Source organism: Mus pahari, chromosome 2 (genome assembly GCF_900095145.1).
Source record: "Mus pahari chromosome 2, PAHARI_EIJ_v1.1, whole genome shotgun sequence".
Classification (NCBI taxonomy): Eukaryota; Metazoa; Chordata; class Mammalia; order Rodentia; family Muridae; genus Mus; species Mus pahari.
The window spans coordinates 95,514,465-95,537,915 of record NC_034591.1 but is presented as its reverse complement, the minus strand read 5'-3'; the positions used below and the strand labels follow the sequence as shown (position 1 = coordinate 95,537,915).

The following is a 23,451-nucleotide window of genomic DNA, read 5'->3' as shown; positions in this document are numbered from 1 at the left end:
ACACACACACACACACACACACACACACACACACACACACACACACACACACACACACAACTGTATTCTTTGGATACCTGGTGACTTTCTTAGTCAATTGTGCTATAAGGTCGCTGTGCCAGACAGTGCTTCAGTTGCATCTAGTGCTAGTTTTAAAGAATGTGGAAGTATTAACACAGTAGCCAGCTGACCCACAGGAGGTGTATTTTGCCTCAAGTACTTGGCCAGAATTTCCCTTTATTTATTGTCTAAAGACCATAGTTTTCAAACTTGGGAAGAAAGGTTTTCTTGATAATTATTCTTATAATCTTCTATCATGAAATTTCTTGAAGATTTTTAAATTATTTGGGTATATTATATATGAGTATGTGCATGTGATTCAGATACTACTTATAAAGACAAGAAAAGGATGTTGGATTCCCCTGGAACTAGAGTCACAAGACAGTTGTGAAGCATCTGACATGAGTACTGGGAACCAAATGTGGGTCCTCTGCAAGAAGAATAGGTATTCTTAACCACCAAGTCATTTCTGCAGTCCTAAAATATCAAATAAAAATCAATAAAAAACTTTTACTGATTATGCAGATTGAGAAACTGGACTCATTCCTTTAAAGTCTAATTATTCATCTGGTATAGATTTTATGTATACATATTGCTAATGCTTTATTATTTTCTTTCTTCCTTTTTCCTTCTTCTCTCTTTAGGGGTATAGGTCAAACTTGGGGCCATGACAGTAACTATATTTCCAGTATGTATTTTGCCGGCATGTTTTGCCAAAATCATCTGAGTAGAGGGTTTGAGGAAATGCCTTTATAAGACTGGGCTTTAGGACAAGATATAGGGAATTTTCTTAAATCAGTTACTGATGTGGGAAGGCCCAGCCTATAGTAGCATCATGCCTAGAATGGTCGTCCTGGGTTCTATAATAAAGCAGGTTGAGCAAAACATGGGATCAGGCCAGTAAAGCAGCACTCCTCCATGGCCTCTGTATCAGCTCCTTTGTCTATATGCCTCGATTTTTTGAGTTCTTGCCTTAAATTCTTTTTTATGATGAACTGGTATATGAAAGTGTGAACAAAAGCTACCCTTTTCTTAGTTTGGTTAGAGTGTTTCATTGCCACAATAGAATCTAAACTAAGATGGTATTTATTCTCACTGAAGCAGTCCCTGTTAAGACCCTATGAGTAACATAGTGTACTTAGATCTCATTTTTGGTTTAAAAAACAAACATTTTTCTTTACAGAATAATGAATGGGAATCTGAACTCAGTGGCAAGTGTCCAGGTACAGTTGATGAAACAAAAATATCTTTATGGATGATGGATCACTAGCTTTGAAAATATGATCTTTAATAGTTCCATTTTTCTGTAAATAATTATACCAATAAGCATGAATTCAAATAACACTAACATTATAATTATGAATAAGTCTTTCAGCCCATAGATAATTTCTGTTTTAGATTGTTTGAATAATTTGAGACAGAACAATTTATCTGATCAAACTTTCATGGTGCCTGGATGGCTTTTTACAGACAGGTTTTGTGCTGTTGCTGTGATGAATAGGTGACCCCTTAAATCCAGGTCTGTCACCATTTACTGTAGCTCTTGATAGGTTGTGAATTATTTTCAGTTAAAGTAAGTTAGCATGTGAAATAAATGTTCCCTTTTGGATGTGTTTAAAATGCTTGATATCAAAATCAAAAATATATGTCATTATTAAACACTTTATTGGGTAGAAGGCCACCAGAGTGGTACAATGCTATATCTTATAACTGATTGTTTCCTGGAGAAAGTAAACTATTGAATAATGTCCAGCTGTAGAAGTCATTTCATATTGCAAACCACAAAACAGTATTGAAAGTTGTTAACAAAAAGCTAAATAAAGGTAAATACATCAGTATACACAATTAAAAAAAAAAAACACACTATTAAAGAGACAAATTGATCCACAGAGTCAATGCTATTGCTTTCTAATTACTAGCTTAAAAAAGAAAGAATCTGTTAAGTTCTACATAAAATTCATTTGTCACACAAACATAAGCAAAGCAAATCTTTAAAAAGAACAAAATTGTAAGATGCACACATAGCAGTTTCCAAGCTTATTGTGGAGCCACACTGATTGAGACTATATGACTGTGTAGTAAGAACGGACATAGAGATCCTCAGAGTAAATGTGCACATTCAAAAATGAACCCATATATTTGGAGTCAATTGATTTTTTTTTTTTAACATGTGTGACAAGGTAATTCAATGGGCAAGAGAATAGTCTTGTAGGAGTTGGCTAACATGACTCAACAAGTAAGCTTGCAATTCTGATGATTGTATCTCAACCCTGAAACCCATGTGGCACACATTCACATCACATTATCATTATGTAAATACATGGAATGAAAAAGAAAAGTGTCTGGACTAAATGGGGCAATGAATGTCCATATGCAAAGAATGAATTTGGACCATTACTTCATTTCACTATAAAATTAGCTAAAAATGTATCTTATTTCTAAATGTAAAAGCGCAATTTAAAACAGTTCAGAGAAAGCGTAGGTGCCAATCTTATGGATCTTGAGTTAGTGCATTCTTAGTTGTAACACTCAAGCTATGTATGTAAAAATAATGCAATATAGTACTTAAGGTGAACTTCTTAACAGGTTGAAAACTTTAGTGTCTCAGAGCCACTATCAAGAAAGTTGAAAGATCTTAGAGACAGAATGAAATTTGTGTAAACCATGCAAGTAGGAGCAGTTCTTTCAATATATACCTGAATTGAACAAAATACCTGAATTAAAAATAACAATATGATTGTAATATAGATTGTAATGTATTCCACAAAGGCTATCCAGCATACTAACATAAGCAGATGGAAACATCATTAGTTATTGGGTGACTACAAGTCAAAAGCTGAATGAAATACCTGTCAGCAGCCACTAGACAGCTTCAAAGCAAAGATCATGAGAAACACATGCTAGATAGGTTGTAAAGAAAGTGAAGTCAAATGTGGCATAGTGCAACTATGTTGGAAAACATCTTTGCAGTTCCCCCCAAATTTAAACTTAATTTATGACCGAAAATTTCTACTCTTTAGAATGTCCTTAAAAGAAGTAAAGATGAATGTCCACAGGAACCATGTGCTTTTTTGTTACAGCAATATCATTCATCATAGCAGATAAGTGAAAAGAGTAAATGAGCAGAATATGATCCGTATGTTCAAGGAGAGATATTCAGCCATAAATCTGAATATTCACTGAGAGGTTAAAAAAGCTAAAAGTATAATGTTAAATGAAAAATCCCAGACACAAAGCATTGCACTTGTATATTTTTTAATTGTATAAAACATACAGAATTATGAAATCTATGAGGACAGCATGTAGACAAACTAATGTCAAGCGCCGGGGGAGGGGAAAAGCAGGGACTGGTGCCAGAGAATGTGATTTTTCTTTGTATGGTATTGGAATCAGTGATGTTTCTATATACATCCTTGAATTATACAATTAGAATCTGTGACTAGTATGACAGGTGTTGTATTTCTCAAAAAGGAAAGCAAACAAATGAAATGATTATTTTTGTTTTATTTAAAAGATACAAACGAAGTCTTGTTATACTTTTAAACACTAAATTTTCCAAAGCATTTAATTTGGTGGTTTATGATATCTAATTGCCACATTATTTTTTCTGTTTTTCTCACTCACCCATTATATAATATATATTTATAATAAAATTACATATATTCATATTATATAATTGAACTATATTTATATAATTCATATTTATAACATTATATTCTATTTCTCCTTCCTCGGAAAACCACTCTCTCACCTGGTCCCTTACTATCTATTTAAGCTCTGTGACTATTTTAAATGAAACCCACATATCTACCACATAAAAGTTATCACCCACAGATAAGAAAAAACACGAGGACTTTTTTTCCTGGATAGGGTTTATCTTACTCAAGATGATTGTAGCTCCCCATTCATTTACTTGCAAATTTCATGATTTTATTCATCTTAACATCCCGAATAAGAATCCACTGTGATGGGTGAGCTTAAGTTTAATATATAATGTCCTTTGTTCATTATAATCCTGAAAGAAAATATTTCACCTTGAAAATCATATTTAATTATTCCATTTACATTCACACATAGTATGGCTGAGGAGATGCTTTACTGCCTTTCTTGGGAAGGGTACCCGTTTTGGGCTACCAAGATCATTGCAGCACTATTTTGAATCTTAGCAGGAACTGCTGACCCATAAATAGTGGAAATCCAAAACATGACTAGTGGCAGAGTTAGTTATTGTCTGCAAGAACAGAGTGCTTAAAGTCATAAATAATTAGTCAATGAATTGAAAATGCATATTTGAGTGAGAATTTGAAGACTATGTAAGAGTTTCCAATAAGGACAAACTAGAGAAATACATTACAGGCTGAGGAGAAGGAAGTAAAGTCACTATACATTTGAGAACCAGGAAAAGAATGCTACTGCACGAGGTATGAGGGGTCCTGGTGAGGAGGCAGAGGGTACAGGGGGAAACAGCTGTGATTGAATAAATGAGGGAGGGCTTCTAGGCCAGGCAGATGCAAGGCATAGAGCAAAGGCAGAGACAAGGGCAGCTGAATTCTATCACATCTTCCCCTGTTCCAAACAGACTGGGGAGGAACTTGGTTTGTACTGGATGATGGTGAATTTGAAGAGCCCAAGCAAGTCTTCCGTGAGTGTTTGTGAATAGGATCTGGCTTTCTCTGTCTCTGGCCGTCAAAGTTGAAAGCTTGGATCAAAGACAGAGATGACAAATAGAATCATGGAGATAGATGAAGGGCCCCGAATGTGCCATGAGGTTTGGTAGGAAGCGTGTCTCTGCTTTTGAGTAAGTCCCACTATAATGTTATGAGAAAAAAAAACCGGACGGTTAGAAATGAATGACTCCTGTATCAATATTTGCCCTTGAAGTCTAGGGAGTCAGAATGAAAACAAAAGCAATATCAATATAAAGATGCTTTTTCTTACGCTCTGGCCTGAGGTTTTTACTCAGAATGAGCTAACACAAGGAAACTCAGAGAGTAAGAGCAAACCTAGAACCTGTTGTTTGCTTCTATCCATGACGTATCCTTTGACATCAAATGGACAATGAAGGAGGCCATGTCAGAGCAAATGCTGTAGGTGTTGGCACCAGGACATTCCAAACCTATGAGTTAACAGTTTGACCTGTGACCGACCTGCAGACTGGTTGCCCAGCCAAGGACCACCATATTCCAGAACCCACTTGGCTCACCTCCCACCCTTACTTGTTTTATGTTATTTTCCATGTAAATAAGGAGAGCCTTCTCCCCTTTTCGCTCTTTTTTCTTTCTCTCATCTCTTTCTTTCTTTCTCCTTGCTCTTCCCCTCTCTTCCTCTCTCCCTGCCACTCCCTTGACTCTCCCTCTCAATAAACCTCTTTCATGTGGAACTGCCTTGGCCTAGCGTGCTGCTCTGACAATACCTACTGTCCGAATACATCAGTAGGTAGAAGCTGGGAGACTTCAGGGTTAGGGTTGCAGAAGTCATGGCTTGTGGACCTGGGAGCAACTGTCAGAGGTGGGTACAGCAGCACTTAAAAATTGGATCCACAATCAATGCCTGGTCTCCTGAGAAGGGTTTGCTCCGATAGGAGGAGCTGGGCTTGCTGTCGCTTCCCCCTGGTTTCCGATCTGTGAGTGGCAACATTTTCCTTCGGCATGATCTCTGTCTTGTATATATATTGATTGTCGGTATGGGGAACATTTTAAAAGTGGAGCCTGCTAAGCTAAACAATAGCTTTTATGGGGTTGATATTCTGAGAAAAATATATTGTTTGAAAAAAGAAAACCAAAGCCTTATCTCTTGTGAAGAGATTTTCTGCTCTCTCCCAAGAAAACAGAGGGACTTTACTAAGACTGTCCTCAGGACTATCAGGGATAGTTTTATCAATGAAAAGGAAAAGTGGGAAATATGATTAAGAGAGTGCTTATTGTTCTTGTAGAGGACTTGTTTTTGGTTCCCAGTGCTCAAATAGGACAATTTACAATCTGATCCCTTTGTCTCCAGCTCCAAAGGACTGGGTGCTCTCTCTTGGCCTCCAAAGACACTTGCACTCACAACACACAAACATACACACACACACACACACACACACACAGAGACAGAGAGACAGAGAGAGACAGAGAGACAGAGCCAGCCATATGCACATATAAATTTAAACAAATCTTTTCAAAAGAGGAAACTTCTGTCCCTATTAAACTGCTCCTGATATCCACTGACCTTGTGAGTCAAGAGAACTTGAGTGTTGTTAGCAAACAGGGAATCCCACTGGCCTGCTCTCAGGGACATAGCAGCAGCTTATGTCATCACCTGTTGCTTCTAGGTGCACCAGGTGTGCTAGGAGCTGTGCATGAAAAAGCTGCCAGTCACCGGAGATCTCTGCTTTCTGCCTTCTCTCCTCTGTCTCCCACTGTTTCTCTCTCTCTCTCCCCTCTCTCTCTCTCTCTCTCTCTCTCTCTCTCTCTCTCTCTCTCTCTCTCTTCCTGTCTCTCTCTCCCTCTTTATCTTATGTCCTCACTCTGGTATGGCCTTTTGCTTTCTCCTTCCCCAGTAAACCTCTCACACTAGATCTGTTTCCTGGTGAAATTTCTCAGGGGTACACACCTTGGAATGGGCTGCCAAACTTTTCCCACCTTCTGCATTTTAACCTACAAAGGATTCTTTTGAGTGGTGATTTTCAAATTCTAAGTCATAAAGAACTGATTTTCCATTTTCTATACTTCGGGAAGGGACAAGAGTCTGCTTAGAGAGATAGCAGAGACTAAGGAAAAGTTTGATGGATTAGTTAAGATGTTTTCCAAAATGTTTTCAGCCTGATGCTCAGCTCAGAACTTTTTCAATACTGAGCTGGGAAGGGACTGGGAAGGGAGCAGCTTGAAATTGAGGATGGACATGCTAACAGGCCAGAATAACTCAAAAGGCAGCCCACAAGGACACAACTTCCTTCCAGTGGGCTCCAGTACCAAAGTTTCTCCCACTTCCTGACAGTACCCAGAGTTGCTGCGAATAACACAGAGGCCCAAAACACACTAGACAAAATAAAGTAACCATGACTGTTATGTCTTATTTAGATAGATTTGGAATGCCAAAATCTTTTTATATACTGATTAAAAATCCTTTGTCAGTTATCATCATGAGGGAAGTTATGATTTAAAGAAAACCTCCCACTAGTATTGGATCAATGGTGCATACATAGCTTTTATATGCCTTTCTTGAGAATAATAAATAGTGTGCACCTTCATTGTTTTATTCCACATTTTCTCTTGTAAAACAAATCAAGTTATAAGCATTTAAATGCAAGACAGGTTAAGCTCTTAATTCTTACTTTGAATAAAAAGAATTAAAAGCATTGGGGGTGGGACTTGACACAAACAATAGAGTTGGTCACCAAACTTCAGAAATAATGAAAAGCTGTGGCTTTGCATTTATATACCTACTAATTAGGAAATTAAATGATATTTCCATAGCAACAGAGAAAATCTCCTTAAACACAAGTTTTATGCCTGCAGTAACACACAGCAGGGTCTATATGAGTGGGAGCCTCAGGTATGAGTTAGGCAAGGCAGGTAAGTATTTGCACCTAAGCATGCACACCAGGGTGCTATTAGACTTGTAATGAAGTGAATTGCTAAAATTACGTTAGGAGATTTTTATAAAAAACATAAACCCTCCAAATGAGTGATGCTATTTTGAAAGCTTAAATTAGTTTTTCTGGAACCTGTTGTACACTCTGCCTTCCACTCTTAACTCTTTCATGGCCGAAATCTCTCCCCTGCCCCCCATCTTCATAGGCTGGAAGATAGGAAGCTGACTGATTTCATGTCTGCTGTTTTGATTGTGTTCACAAATAAATTAACAGAATCCTAATATCCTCTTAAGTCATGGGAAATGAAATATAGGCCACCAAGTCATTGTGCCTCAGGGTGCTGAAGGAACAAATTCAAGAAGTGCAGATGAACTTCATTGGAGTTTTCTAAGCTGGGTGAAACTGGGAGAGCTGGAGGGACATTTGCCAGTCTTGTTTCCATCTACTTATCCCCAAATGTGTACTGAGTGTGACTTGTCAGCAAGGCTGCTGGGGTGGGATGAAGATGTAAAGACTCCTATATGAATGCTTCGCAATTTTGTTTCTGTTTTTTTTGTTGTTGTTGTTGTTAACTAATTGATTTTGTGGTTGATGTTGTTGTTTCTACTGATAATTTGATGCATGAACTTTTCAAACTCCTTTTGCTTGCTGCCTTTTGATGGCATACTTCTAAATGATCTAAATGTCTGAGTAGCGTATTAATTCTGAATTAACTCTGCAATGTCTCTTCCTGCTTCTCCTTCCCCCAGCTTCTCTTTCCCTCCTCTAACTTTCTCTCTCATTTTCTCTTCTTCCCATCTCTATTTAATATTTAAGAATTATTTTTATCTTCTTGTACAAGCATAAGATTAATTAGATCATTAATAATTTCCATAGTTTACACTTTGGAGGAAAATGTTTAGTATCTTTCTGCGGCTACCAAAGTAAATTTAAATTCTGTAGGGTGCTGGCAACGCTCTAGTGTTTCAGGTATGAAAGCATATTCCAAAGAAGAGAACCACACAGTACCTTAGAAGAAGTTTCTTTCTGCCAGCTTTGAATCGTATTCTAAACACTTTTCTTCTTCTTCATTGGCATCTTTTCTGCTGTCAGTGTGGGATGCTGTGCATGACATTTTGGTCCAACAATGCCTTGCTGGATGAAGCTCCACCTATTCTCTTAAGTATTCCTGCTCACTCTCCTCATAACTTCTGTCTCACTTTTTGTGCCTCATATCCATCATACATTACCATGGAGTTACTGCTGCGGTTGTTGGCATAACAGTATTCCATTCTACATTCTTGACTGTGATTGTCTCTAATGCATGGATGAGCTTTCTTCATCTAATAACGCTTATAAAATTATATGCTTCTAAATTATGTGCTATCTATCTATATATGTGTATAATATTTATTACATAATAGATATTGCAGAATGTAAAACAGGGCCAAAAAATATCTAGAAATCCAGTCAATGTATTCAATCTAAAATGCAATAACATCTCTAAAATATGAATGACTAGCTGGTTATAGGCATGCTAGTGTGTTTGAAAATAGTAATTTTACAGCATCTGTAAAGGCACCATGGCAATTATTCATTAATCTGAGGAATGGCGATGGGGCAGGCAGAGGCTAAAGAATCAACTTGGGCCCTCACACATGGGTGGCAAGCATTCTGCCAGCACGCTACATATTCAGTATGGCTATTTGAGACAGAAAGAAAGCACACTGTGTCTTCATAGGTTATTATACTGTGTTCCTCAGTTCTTCTAGGGTCATAAGGTTAGATTTTATTAACTTCTACATGTGTGAACAACTAAAACCATGAGCACTTGTGCTATATATTCTGATACAAGCTGCTACTAAACTAAGGCCTTGGTAATGCTTCAGGTAGATTCAGCCGCATCAAGGAACACATTGGCGTGCTTTGTTGGGTGCCACTTCCAAGCTGTGTGCCATGTTAGCAAGTTCTCTAGTAAACTTGGGAAACATGCTGATGTCCTTTCCTTCTATAGTACCTGAGAGTTTCTGCCATTAAGTAGGCAAACACACAAACATATCCCTAAACACAGAGTAGAACATAAAAATGCCTCAGCCAAACTTTATGCAACCAGACATATAACTTCTGACAAAAAGACTGTATCATCTGTTCTCTCACATGAGGAATTGCAGGGATGACAGGTATCAGGCAGGATACATCTGAGGAAACCGTGTGTGTGTGTGTGTGTGTGTGTGTGTGTGTGTGTGTCTGTGTGTCTGTGTGTTTGTGTGTGTCTGTATACTCTTGTCATGGCATGCATATGGGTGTCAATGGCCAATTTGAAGGAGTCAGTTCGCTACAACCACATGGGTACCAAGAATGGAACTCAGACAAGGGTAACAGGCGTGAAGCTAAGACATGGTTTTCAGGGATAGCGTTCAGATATGGGTACTATGGATGGAGCTGAAGTCTTTATGGTGCCTGTTGAGTCATCTTACCAAGTATTCTTAAGTTTGTCCTTCCTCATTGGATATGGCATTAAATAATTTTATAAATACATTTTTTTAAAAGCCCATTATCTAAGGCTGAAGAAATGTTCACACTACTTTTACAAAGGACAAGAGTCACAACTGCCTGTATCTGCTGCTCCATGGGATCCTAATGCCTTTGCTTTCGGCAGGCACACACTGGAACACAATTAAAAAATAAGATAAATATTTTATTTATTTATTTATTTATTATATGTAAGTACACTGTAGATGTCTTCAAACACTCCAGAAGAGAGAGTCAGATCTTGTTATGGATGGTTGTGAGCCACCATGTGGTTGCTGGGATTTGAACTCCGGACCTTTGGAAGAGCAGTCGGGTGCTCTTACCCACTGAGCCATCTCACCAGCCCAAGATAAATATTTTTAAAAGGACAATTAAACAAAGTAAATTTTAGCTGAGCCTTGGTTTTCAGGGATAGATGAAGTATAAAACGAAAGGAAGAAATGAAGGAGTTAAGTCACGTTTTACAAAAGAATTTTAGAAATGTGCCATACTTAAACTTATTTTTGGTGTCTTCCAGACCTTTTTTTTTTTTTTTTTTTTTTTTTTTTTTTTGCTGGAAGAGATGAGAAAAGGCCAAGCCAGTGACTGTGATTACAGCTGGCTGGCCATTAATTATCACTGGTGTTAGAGGGGAAAGGACAGCTCTCGAGGACTCTGCTGGCTTAGAACTGCGCGGAGGTATGCTGACGGTAAAATCCTGTGGATAGATACTTTGCAGTGGATTCAGTAGTCCATGGCCCAAGATTCTGATCAATATCTGCCGAGAGGAGAGGGGATGTAGCCACAAAGCCAGAGAGCTCCCAAGAAAACAATCTGTTCATTCTAGTTATCAGTCTTGCTTTTCTCAGAAGTGTGGCTTTGAGTAGTAAAGAGCTGAGTGATGAAACTCGTCAGGAAAATCAGAGGCCGACGCAGAGAGGTTGAGAGTGTGGGCGCATGTGCTCTCCTTGTGCAGAAGGCTACAGGGCTTCATGTACAGAGCCCATGCAGATGACAACTATGGTGCAAGAAGAGGCAGATATGCTTGATCCTAGCATCCCATTTTAAAAAAGATTTACTTTTTATTTGTGTGTGTGTGTGTGTGTGTGTGTGTGTGTTTGTATGCATGCACATGTGCATAGGGGTCAGTGCCCCTACAGGCCAGAAAAGGGTGTTTAACCTTCTGAAGTTGGAGTTACAGGCAGTTGTGAGCTGCGTGACATGAGCACTGAGGAAGGCAGTCAGCAAGAACTTGGAGCCAGCCCTTCAGCTCCTAGAGTTACAATGTAATGCTACAAAATTGTGAAGAATATATTTTGGCTAATAATTTTAAACATGAATAGCTAGGAGAGGAAAATTTTATGAGTTATTGAATTTACACACATACCTTCATGCCTCTAAGGATACCATGTGTGAGTGTGGGGTGTGCGCTTGCGCATGCTCATCTCCATCCCTCTTGATGTCATGGTATAGAATTTAGGGGAAAGGGCTGCCTCTTTGTCTCTGAGCCTTTCAGTTTTCTCTATGTGCTTTGAGGTGCTCATTTCATGATGTCACTGTTGGCTGAGGTTGGCCATTCTTGCTTTCAGTTTCTCCTCCTTCATGACCAAGTGGTAGGCTTAGCAACCCACACACAAAGTAGCTATGTTGATGGATGACTTTTTGCCTGGATAATTTACACTGCTCCACCCTCCAGTCCTCCTTACTGTCCAATGATCATTATTTCTAGAAAGCAATGAGTCTTTGAAATAACAGTTGATAAGCCTGTTTAGTCCCTTGATATTTCTCTGAGAGTTCTGTCATCTCTTATCTCAGAAGGCTTATCCTATGATATATGCTGTTCTGTAATTGCTTGCTTGATGCTGGGCTTAATGAACTTGCATCCTATATAATCCTTATATTTGCTTGATATTACAGTGTGAGAGAGAAGACAGCAGAGAGAGAAAGAGAGAGAGAAAATGAGATTGTGTGTTTGCAGGCTAGAGGACAACTTCAGGTTTCACTCCACAGATACTATCTACTAGCCCTCACCCCCACTCTGAGTTAGCATCACTAATAAGCCTGAAATTCACCAAGTAATATTAATGTGACTGGTCTATTCCAGGGATCCATTTGTCTTCATTACTAAGATTGCAAATGGACAATGGCATTTGCATATCTTTTTAAAATGTGGGTTTTAAGGGCTCAAACTTGTGTTCCCATTCTTGTAAGATAAGCACTTGATTGCAGCTATCCCCTTAAACCTGGGGTACATTTTAGTTCATTTATTTATTTATTTTTGTCTTAATGAGAGCAGCCATGAATCTGACCTGAGGGAAGCCCAACTCTCTGGCTTCCTGGAAGGAAGGTGTGTCTGCCTTCCTGACCACATCAGTATTTGTAATCTGTTATCATTCTGCATCAGTATGAGTCTCTCCCTAGCAGCAAAAGTCATTTGCTCTCTACTCGACAGGAAAGTAGGCCTTGGAAATCATGAGAACGAATTTCCCTTCTAGACTATAAATACTCACTGTGTCAGTTACACTTCAGGGTGACAAAAACCATAATAATCTTGTTCAACGTACATTTATTGATTTACCCACTGTGTGTGTTTGCTCTACTCCCAGGAAGGTGTGTATATAGCTTGAGCACCAGCTGTTTCTTATGAACTATGCTCTTTCATTTGTAGTGTTTTATAATTTTATTCTCCAAATACAAAATCTAAGGTTACATTACATATGCAAGGCTTGATTCATTTTTTTAAAAGCTGCTATCATTTCTACTTTTTATAAGAGAAGAACTTGGCTCCAAACTTTGTCTCTGTAACTCCTTCTTTGGGTAGTTTGTTCCCTATTCTAAGGAGGAATGAAGTATCCACATATTGGTCTTCCTTCTTCTTGATTTTCTTGTGTTTTAATTGAATCTTAGTTATTCTAAGTTTCTGGGCTAATATCCACTTATCAGTGAGTACATATCAAGCAACTTCTTTTGTGATTGGGTTACCTCACTAAGGATGATATCCTCCAGATACATCCATTTGCTCCAAAATTTCATAAATTGATTGTTTTTAATAGCAGAGTAGTACTCCATTATTTAAATGTACCACATTTTCTGTATCCATTCCTCTGTTGAGGGACATCTGGGTTCTTTCCAGCTTCTGGCTATTATAAATAAGGCTGCTATGAACATAATGGAGCATGTGTCCTTATTACCAGTTGGAACTAAGTTGAAAGGATGGACCATCCAGAGACTACCCCACCCGACGATCCATCCCATAATCAGCCACCAAATGCAGACACTATTGCATATGCCAACAAGATTTTGCTGAAAGGACCCTGATAGAGCTGTCTCATGTGAGGCTTTGCCAGTGCCTAGCAAATACAGAAGTGGATGCTCACAGTCATCTATTGGATGGAGCATAGGACCCCCAATGGAGGAGCTAGAGAAAGTACCCAAGGAGCTGAAGGGGTCTGCAACCCTATAGGTGGAACAACAATAGAGCTAACCAGTACTTCCAGAGCTCGTGTCTCTAGCTGCATATGAAGCAGAAGACGGCCTATTCAGCCATCATTGAGCAGAGAGGCCCCTAGGTCTTGCAAACTTTATATGCCCCAGTACAGGGGAACACCAGGGCCAAGAAGTGGGAGTGGGTGGGTGGGGGAGCAGGACAGGGGGAGGGTATGGGGAACTTTTGGGATAGCATTTGAAATGTAAATAAAGAAAATATCTAATTAAAAAAAAAGAGAGAAAAACTTGACCATGACAAGGCAAAACAATCAAATTTTGTGTATTTAATAGTATTAAATAGTATCACACAGTTGTACTTCTAAACACCGAGGTAATTGTAAAAAGCATAAATTCCTGTTCATAGATTCCATGAAGTGGATGTAGTAGTAACAATGGGAAAGAAAACTGGAGAAATGCTGGGCTGTAACCAAGAACCTGTCAACCTCAACTTCAGATAACACGGTTGACATATGTTTTCAGTTCAATGAAACAGTGCTTTCAGTAGTAACCTTCAGATTTAGATTTTAGGATGTTTTCTTCAGCCAGTGAATTGTGTACAACATACTTTAATCACATGGCGTGATACAGGAATAACCAAACTAAATGTATGATATACTCCAGTGGGGTACATTGTTGAGTTTGGATTTTTATTAGGCTTAGGCTTACCATTGAGCACTATGTACTTGGAACAATTATAGTCCATGCTAGATTTTTCTAGATTCTACCCCAGCATAAGTTGAAGCACAGCTGTCGGTCAGGAACAGGTATCTGACAACAAAAATATTAACTTTACTCCAATTTTATGATCTACAGCTACTATAATTTTCTCCCCATCTCTCCGTCCCTTTGACAAGTTGAACAGGGCGATCTCCATTATGACAGCTGCAAAATGTAATTATTATTAGAATTATTGAATAGCTGTTGAATAGTGATAGTTGTACTAGACATTGTAGAAGAATAAGGGGTGTAAGTAGAGATGATGGGAAAAATCAAAACAAAAAAAGCAAGGACTTATACTGTAGCTGACTTTGAAAGCAGAACAGTAAGAAAACTGTGGTGGCATTGCAGAGGGACAGAGGTAAGGGATAAGTGAATGTACATGGTTGCTCCAAGGACAGGGGTGCCCAGAGCCAATGGGAAGAAAGTTGGGTCACGGTTTACATCAATGTTAGCCTACAGGATCTGCTTTCCTATCTATTCAAGACAAGGCTGTCTAATTAACGTTCAGTAATGTCTGAAGCATAACACACGACTGTGCCAACATCGGATCATAATTGGAAAAGGTGGTGACAGAGGAATCAATTAAAAGGCCCTTGTAGCAAGACAGGAGGGGCCTTCTAAATGTTTGAACAGGGGCAGTATAGTCAAAAAAGGAATAACTCTGAGCAGGCATCTGCTATCATTAAAGTCAAGATCAATAAGGCCAATCCACGTTTCTTTCAGGCATGAAAACATCCAAATCCGTGCACAGATAATGCTTAAGAAAAGACTAGCTAGGCAGGCACAAGTACAGCAGACAGCGAGACCTGGGTCCAAGAGGACCATATGGCAATTGTGAGTCAGCAGCGTGGTGCTGTTATTAAAAACCAGAACCACGCCATGGAGAAATATATTAATAGGAGCGAAGCATGCAGACAGCAGGAAGTAGCCTTTCTGCTCTCTTCAGAGTGCTTCAAACTTCTCATTTTCTTGTGGACTCTGTTGGGCTTCACTTTTCATGGCTGTGTTTAGAGAGCACAAAGAGGCCCAGCAAAGCCCACTTCAAATGCCAGAGAGGATAGAAAGGATTGCCTGTCATCCTGGATGCTGGGGATATAGTGAAGATTAAAGTACAGTAAACTATTTTGACCAGATGAGGGCCACGGAAGTAGTTAATGTGAACTCAAACAGCTCAAGGAATTAAGGTTTCACAAGAAACTTTTTAGGAGACAGCACCATTCATAACTTCTGGCTATGGGAGGCAGAAATAAGGGAGAGTTGGCGATGTCATCTTACCCTCACATAGGATGTGTTTGCTCTCAGTGTCTGATCCCGTGACCTCATACAATTCATTTCTGGGTCACAGTCCCTGTATCACACTTGCCTGTGTGGGTAAGTCTCTGGGACACAGCTCAGAGCTAGTCATCCCCCTAATATTGCATCAGAAGGCGTAGAAGCCCACGCTGCTTGGACATGTGAAGAAGTGTGGTATCACAGGTATGTCACTTCCTGACCTGGTCACTGGTATCAGAGCTCCTGCTGAGCCTCACTGTGAAGGAAGCCTTCATTGTCTGCACAGCTCTGTCAGGATTCCTGTCATATGATAACAGAAAACTCATCCTCATACACGGTTGCCGATAATTCAATGTGCAAATGAACAACACCAGACTCAACCTGCATGAGAATCAATGCTGTGATTTTGAGTGTTGGTGTGTTCATTCCAGAATGTGTAAATAATTACTGTATGAAATAATAAAGTTATACCTGTATTATGAAGGATGGGGTAGGTAAGAGGTGTCTAAAAAAACCACAATGTCAGGGAAGTTCCCATGCAAGTGGAGGGATTATAGGAGGTGGGAACACTTGATCTGAAAAGAGTAGAGAATGCAATATTTGTTACCCCAGTTTGGGGAGGGGATGGGAGAAATGGAGAAAGGTTTGGTGAGTTGCAGCACTGTAACTTCTACAGTAGTACTGTAGGCTAGCTCTAGTTTACAGTAACTAATTATTTCAAAATAGCTGGTAGAGAAGACTTGTAGTGTCATCATGGAGTGACAAATATTTCTATCAGTAGATATTCTAGCATCTATGACCTGATCATTATACATTATATAATCTATGGCAATATCTGATGCATATTGTAAACATATATATTTATTATATGCCCATTATAATTTTAAAAAATGGATCTATTAACAGACTTTGAAACACTCATTTCTTTAAAACAAATACAAATGAGGGGGTGCAGATGAAAGCAAGAGACAGCATAGATGAGCAGCTAGAGGAATGGATGCTGGGTCCAGATCCTGGGCTCCTTCACTGGTTAGTGTGGAGAAGGTGTTGACCCTCCCTGTACCTAACCTTTCTGATCTGTAGGATTGAGATGGGAATGCTGGTACTCCCCTCATCCTGTTGCTATGCAACTCAGAGGCTTAAGTGTGAAAAGGACGTTAAGCAGCTCCTGGCACACAGTGCAAGCCACATAAGCCCTGAAAATACACAGAAGAGAAGCAAAGTCTGACCATTTGAGCTGACCCCTCTCCATATACGGACAATCCTCCCTGCAAAGCTGCACCTGCCACCAAAAGAAGATTGGCTTCTGTGTCCCTGTGATCATTTGTAGTCGAGCTTCTACATTTTAGAGCAGTGGTTCTCATCCCGTGGGCCACTACCCAATTGGGGTGGAATGACCCTTTCATAGTGGTCATCTAAGACCATCAGAAAACACAGATATTTACATTATTATTCATGAAAGTAGAACATTGCAGTAATTAAGTAGCAATGCAGATTTATGGTTGGGAAGCATCACAACATGAGAGACTGGATTAAAAGGTAGCAGCATTAGGAAGGTTAAGAACCACTGTTTTAGAGTCTAAAGTGTGGTGTGGCTGGGCAACTTACAATTATTTTAGAAAATTATCAGGATTAAAAAAAACCTAAGTATTGACACATACCCATAACTATCAAACTGAATAGACGACTTCATTACCACACTTATGTGGTAACGTTTTATAGTTTTAATCATATATAACTCAATTTACTGAAATATCCATGAAGTCACTTATTAAAAACTCTCTTATTTATGTTTTTGCTTCATGTTGTTTCCAAACATTATTTACCTTTCAGAGATATTTTGTTTTTTCTGCATGCTTTTTAGTATTCATGGACTTTCTTCTCCATTTGTTACTTTTGCTTAATCACTTTCAGGCTGTTTTCAGAAAATGATTAATTGTAATATAGTTTAGGTCAAGAGGCTTTGATTATTTTCCCTGTCAGGATTTTGTCATGTGCTGACAGAAAATTCCTCCTCTTAGTGATGATATATACCATTATGTTGTGATCCCTCTGATTCTCGTGGTCCTTATACCATTAGTGAGATTAACAATGGCTGCCATGGTCCATCTGTTAAAAATGGCTCTTGATGTCTGCAAGCATAGCAGAATAACATTAATAGTGTCAGGGGTGGGCTCCCTCTCATGGTGTGGGTCTCAGGTTTGGCAGTTCCCACAATTTTTACTCTGAATTTACCGTGCACATCTTGTAGTCAGGACAAATTGTTGGGTGAAGATTTTGTGGTTGGTTTGGTGACCCCATTCCTTCAATGGAAGTTTGACCTGGTTACAGGAGGTAACTGGAGGTTACAGGAGCTGTCTTAGATTCCATATCTTCTATTGCTAGTAATCTTAGCTATGGTCACCCTCATAGATTGGTAGGAGTTTCCATTGTCCTAGGTTTGGATCCTTTCCCCTAAATGGGTTGCTTTGTTCAGTCTCAATAGAAGAAGATGTGCCTCATCCTACTGCAACTTGATATGCCAAGGCAGATTGATATCCATGGGAGGCCTCCTCTTCTTTGAGGAGAAAGTGAGTGGGGATGGAGGGAAGTGAGATGTAAGGATGGGACTGGAGGAGAGGAGGGAGCAGAAGCTGTGCTTTGGATGTAAAGTCAATCATTAGTTAATGAAATAAATAAATAATAATAAAAATTACTCTTCCCAGTGAGAAAATCTTCCACAAGTCTGTTCTTTTTAATGAAGAATTTACCCTGCACATTCACAGCTCTCATACACTTTCTTGGATTTGCCATGCAGATATTGTCCATAACCAGGGCCTAAAGAGCCATTCCTTGTGAATTCTTAAGTTGAAAATTTAACTATGTGTGCTAGGTCAACATTTTCAACCTTAAGATTATATATGGCATATAGTTAACATATACTTATGTTTATATTTATATATTTGCTAAATCTATGATAGATGATATATTTAATATGAGTAGAGGCATTTTTTTTTTCTATAACACACATCCCTAAAACTTATGAGTTCATAAATAACACGACCCTCACGTCTCAGCCTACTTGAATGGCACCTTAGAGAACACTTAAAATTTGCATTTCCCCCATCTGCCTAATTAGATCACGTATTTCAGTTAGAGCTTGTGGTGATAATTTTTGGACTGTTAGGAAACTATGCAGTATTCAACGAAAAGCTTTATGGCTCCTAAATCTCTCTCTCTCTCTCTCTCTCTCTCTCTCTCTCTCTCTCTCTCTCTCTCTCTCTCTCTCTCTCATTTTTAAAAACCCTGAACAGTGCTCAGCCTTTCATACTGAAAGTGCTTTACATTGTGTGAGAATGTTTGTAACATTATTAGGATGCCAAAATTACATGGAAATTTTTTCTAGTTGCTTCAGCTTCCTATTGCTAGTCTTAGTACCTATTTTTAAAAATACTCAATCAGCTTTTGTTATCACTGCTTCAATGTCCAGAGAAACAAATATGCCTTTAAAAATACTCTGTTATATTAACTGATAATAAGAGGAAAATATTCACCCCCAAATAAAGATCCTATTAAGCAATTTTAGTTTTGCGCACTTAGAAAACCAACTTTAGAATTTTTGTGTATAGTTGCTATTTTCTGTCTTTGTAAATTGAACATTGACATTTAGATTGCAGACATCTAAATGGAATCAATCTCAATTCACCACCCCTAGCCTCTGCAATTTCTTGAGCTTTGGAGAAAAAGTTTTCAATTTGAATCAGCTTCATTGGTGCCTAATACTGGAGAGTGGATTAATGAGCATTTCTGTGCCATGATTTGCCTATCATAAAACACGTCCAGTTTGCATAGCTGGCATGTAGTTAGTATGAATGAGTGGAAGTTTATGGTGACACTTGTTTCAGAGAAGTTTGAGGATAGAGTCATTAGGGTTTGGTAATCTCTCTTTATCACATGTACATACAAATATACAGCCACTATTCTCAAAGGACAGTGGCCTGTAAATGGCGAGCAGAACATCTCTCAACTCTCATCTAAGACCATTCTATTTGCAGTAGAAGGTGATTGATAATGGCTAATGTTCCACAACTGGCTAAAGTCCAGAGCATAGGAGCCTGCAGAATGTTCAGTCTTAAAGGGATTCCATATATCCCATCATCCCATTCTAAAGCTTAGCGATCACTGCAGAAGGAGTGGGGAAACGATAAGGGCCACAGGTGGTTGATGAGTACAAGGAAACATTTTCAGGGCACAGCAAGGCAACTGCACATACATGTACACATTGCATATTCATGTATAAAGCTTGTACAAATCTAAGGCAGGCCAAAGCTCAGTATTGATAGAGGAATTGGGCACATAAACTCACCCTGAGCCTAGAAACCTAATTGTCCATTAAGAGCTGCTGGGAGAGTGTATCCCTTAGTAAAGCTATGTTCCAGAGTAAGATCATACTTTCAATAATATTTGAACTGTACATATTGATTGACCTTGAAGCCTTTTTAAAAATACAAATGATACAGAGTTGAGTCGGTCGTGAAGGGTATTTTGGATCTGGGGTGAGTTTGGAGAGAGGAATGAATATGGTCACAGCACATTGTGCAAAGCTCAACTCTCAAAGATATAATAAAACAGAGATGAACACACTGTCAAAATGCAGTAGTCTTATCACTTTCAAATGTTTTATTACCATAGAACCTTTCTGTCCTTATTAAAGCATTAAGAATTTGTCCCCCAGGTGAACATGAATTGTTCTGAAACATATTCTGAGAACTTCTGGAAAGAACCCACTTGACCATTTACCTGAGGTGTGTTTGTCTGCCCTGACAAAAACAAATTAGCCACCATACAACACAGCTGCCCTAACAGCTGAATGTCTATTTAAGTTTGTGGTGCTTAACGTTTATCTGCTAGTTCTCATCTACTTTTGATTAATGAATTGAGCGATTTTGGGGACTATTTTCTCCAGGTGGTCAGCCCTTTCTTCCTCTTTGATGATATTTTATGGATATACTTGATATGTGATATGGATGTATCTCTGTGTATTCTCTGTGCATGAAAGTACACAGAGAATGGAAGAAGCTAAGCTTTGGCCAAAGACCCCTGACTATAAAATTCAGTTCTTTCTAGGTATTTTCTGATTATACCATTTGGTTACATCTTTAAGCCTACCATGACACTGATGTGGGCTGAAAGTCCATTTATTACTTAACCCCTATGTTTTCTGCTGTAACCAGAGTCTCTGAAAAGGTCAAGGAGGTAGTATCATGGTTGTTCTGATTCCTGGATATTAACATTAACTGTTAAAATTCCTATAGTACTGGATTCTCCTTTTCCATACTGTGAACATAACTTTAAAAATGACTGATTCCCCTCAAATACCTATGGGGGTTCTGGAGATGAATTAGTTCTTCTGAGTTAGTTTTAGGAATAAAGGGACCAGATCTTAGGTCCCAAACAAATGACACATCATCAGATTCATCTTTCCAGGAGAAGGAATTTGTCCTAGGGCAAGTCAGCTACCTTTAAGTCAAAGGCAACTTTCAGAAAGACACAGCTGTGAGCTACCGTCCACATCACTCCGTGCACATCAGATTTTAGATATCATCATGAATAGTGCTTGGATCTCGAACATTGTTTGAGTCCTAACTGAGCAATATACACTTTCTTTAGTCTTGAGGCATTGATCATTAAGCCCACAGACCAGAAGATGAGCTTCACCACACCATGCATGTGAGAATGGAAAGAAGGGCACCTGGACCATAATTCTGCTGCCAAAGATTACTGAACACTTGCTATTATATCAAATGCTTTTTAGTACTAACCACAGGTTCATTGCCTAAAATATACAAAGCACATGGAGTCTTCACTGGCTTACATGACTCAGTCTATAAGGAACTTACAAGTGAAGAAAGATTATTTGGGAAATGCTAAAAGTTTATAACTGGCTCCTACAGCTTGTGTCTACCTTGATATTTTTATACTATTGCCAATATATGTCTAGAAATAGACCTTGGTTACTAAATGGATAGACTCATTTCTCATTTTTCAAAGTAATATTCAGAGCTCTGTGAGCTTTTACTACATTTAGCAACAGTGTGTAGAAAACCGTATATCATTAGTGTGCCAGCTGTTTTTCATAACCATGCTACAGCTTTATTTATTTGAATGACTCAGAATATTGGAGATAATATCAGTAGCTTCCTACAACTTGAGAAAATAATTGTCTTCTAGCTACAGTTGACAAAATTCATGCAAGGTTCTTTTGCTTCTATTTGATGGAAATGCCTCCATCTGGATATTTGGGGCCACTACTATGAACATGGTCAAAGGCCTAAAGCTAGAGAGTTTTCTAGTTGGAGAATACATACTTTTCTTTTGATAAGTGGTCAGATAATCAAACCACGGTCTAAATATTCCTGTTTAAACTCATGGACTAGAGATACTGTCAGCCTTGGTCAGAGTAGTTCTTTTTATAGCAGGCTATGATTAAGGCAGACACATATAAATAGTCAAAGTGATAAGAGTGGGCGAGGAGTGCTCAGCCCCAAGAAGAACATTTCTATCAACCTCCTTTAAGCCCCAGTGAACGTCAACAACAAGCAGGAAGGATAGAAGAGGCAGAGGATGGGCAAGAGTGCTATGAAACAGTCTTCTGAACAAGATGTGATATTAGTGTTCCAGACATGAACTCATAACGTCTATAGTAGTTTCCTGTGCAAGACTTCAGTATTCTATCCAGGATAAGAGTGAGTCTCATGACCTGTGAAGCCAGTGACAGCAGTTAGCTAATAGTTGCCTGGTAAGGAAGACTCATTTTCAGCACTGGTAAGTTGTCTTCAGACCAACAGACAATCTCTTACCCAAACTCATATAAACAATCTTAATTAAATGCAGTGGCCTCAGACACAGAAGTTGGGCAGAAGGAGATTAGAAGGAGTGGAAATGGTAAGACAAGGCAATGGGTGTGAATATGATCACAGAACATTGTGTTTCTATATAAATTTGTGATGGGGTTAAAGACAACAATGTTTGGGGAAATATAGGTATACAGGAAGTAGGCATGAGAGAAGATAAGCTTTTGATATGATAACGTAACTTTGTGCACTGTACTCTTTCCAACCCAGAAATAATTCTGTCATTTATCTTCCAGCAGAAATGGCGCACATCATTTTTGGTTTTGTTTCGTTTTTTTTTTTTTTTTAATAATATCAATTCCAATATATTCAAGACTGACCTCAAACATTGAGAATAACAGTGAACCTCTGTAATTTCTGCCTCCATGCCTTGAGTACTGATACTGCAGACAAGCATAGTATGGGAATTCTAACTGAGGGGCTTTGTGAATGATAGGCCGGTACTCCACCAAGTGAGCTACCAGCTCAGCTCAGGCACTTAGAGTTCTTAAAGGGACACATGCAATTCTTAAGGTAAATTTCTATCCATACCTATTGCCAAACCAGAGCCAATGACAATAACAAGTGTGCATCCAGTGTTTGCTGAACTGCTGAATTCCTGTGGGCATGACCGAATATAAATTAAATGGAGAAATCGGATCCTCATGAAAAGATTACCAAGCTGCATCGCGCAAGCATATAACTGTGTCAGACTTTGTTTAAGCAACCCTCTTCTCCAAATGGTTCCACAGAAGCAGACATAGTTGCTATCAGTTCATGATGAGGACAGGAATCTGTACACATTCTTCTTTCTTTCTTTCTTTCTTTCTTTCTTTCTTTCTTTCTTTCTTTCTTTCTTTCTTTCTTTCTTTCTTTCTTTCTTCTTTCTTTCTTTCTTTCTTTCTTTCTTTCTTTCTTTCTTTTCTTTCTTTCTTCCTTCCTTCCTTCCTTCCTTTCTCTCTCTCTCTCTCTCTC

At 38.7% G+C, this 23,451-nt stretch overlaps 1 protein-coding gene across 2 annotated transcripts in view; it reads left to right on the top strand.

Annotated features, from left to right (window-relative positions):
* The window catches only part of Ctnna2 (catenin alpha 2), a 1,093,074-nt gene that overhangs the window by 14,153 nt on the left and 1,055,470 nt on the right, over window positions 1-23,451 (top strand). The gene's annotated exons all lie outside the window — the stretch shown is intronic.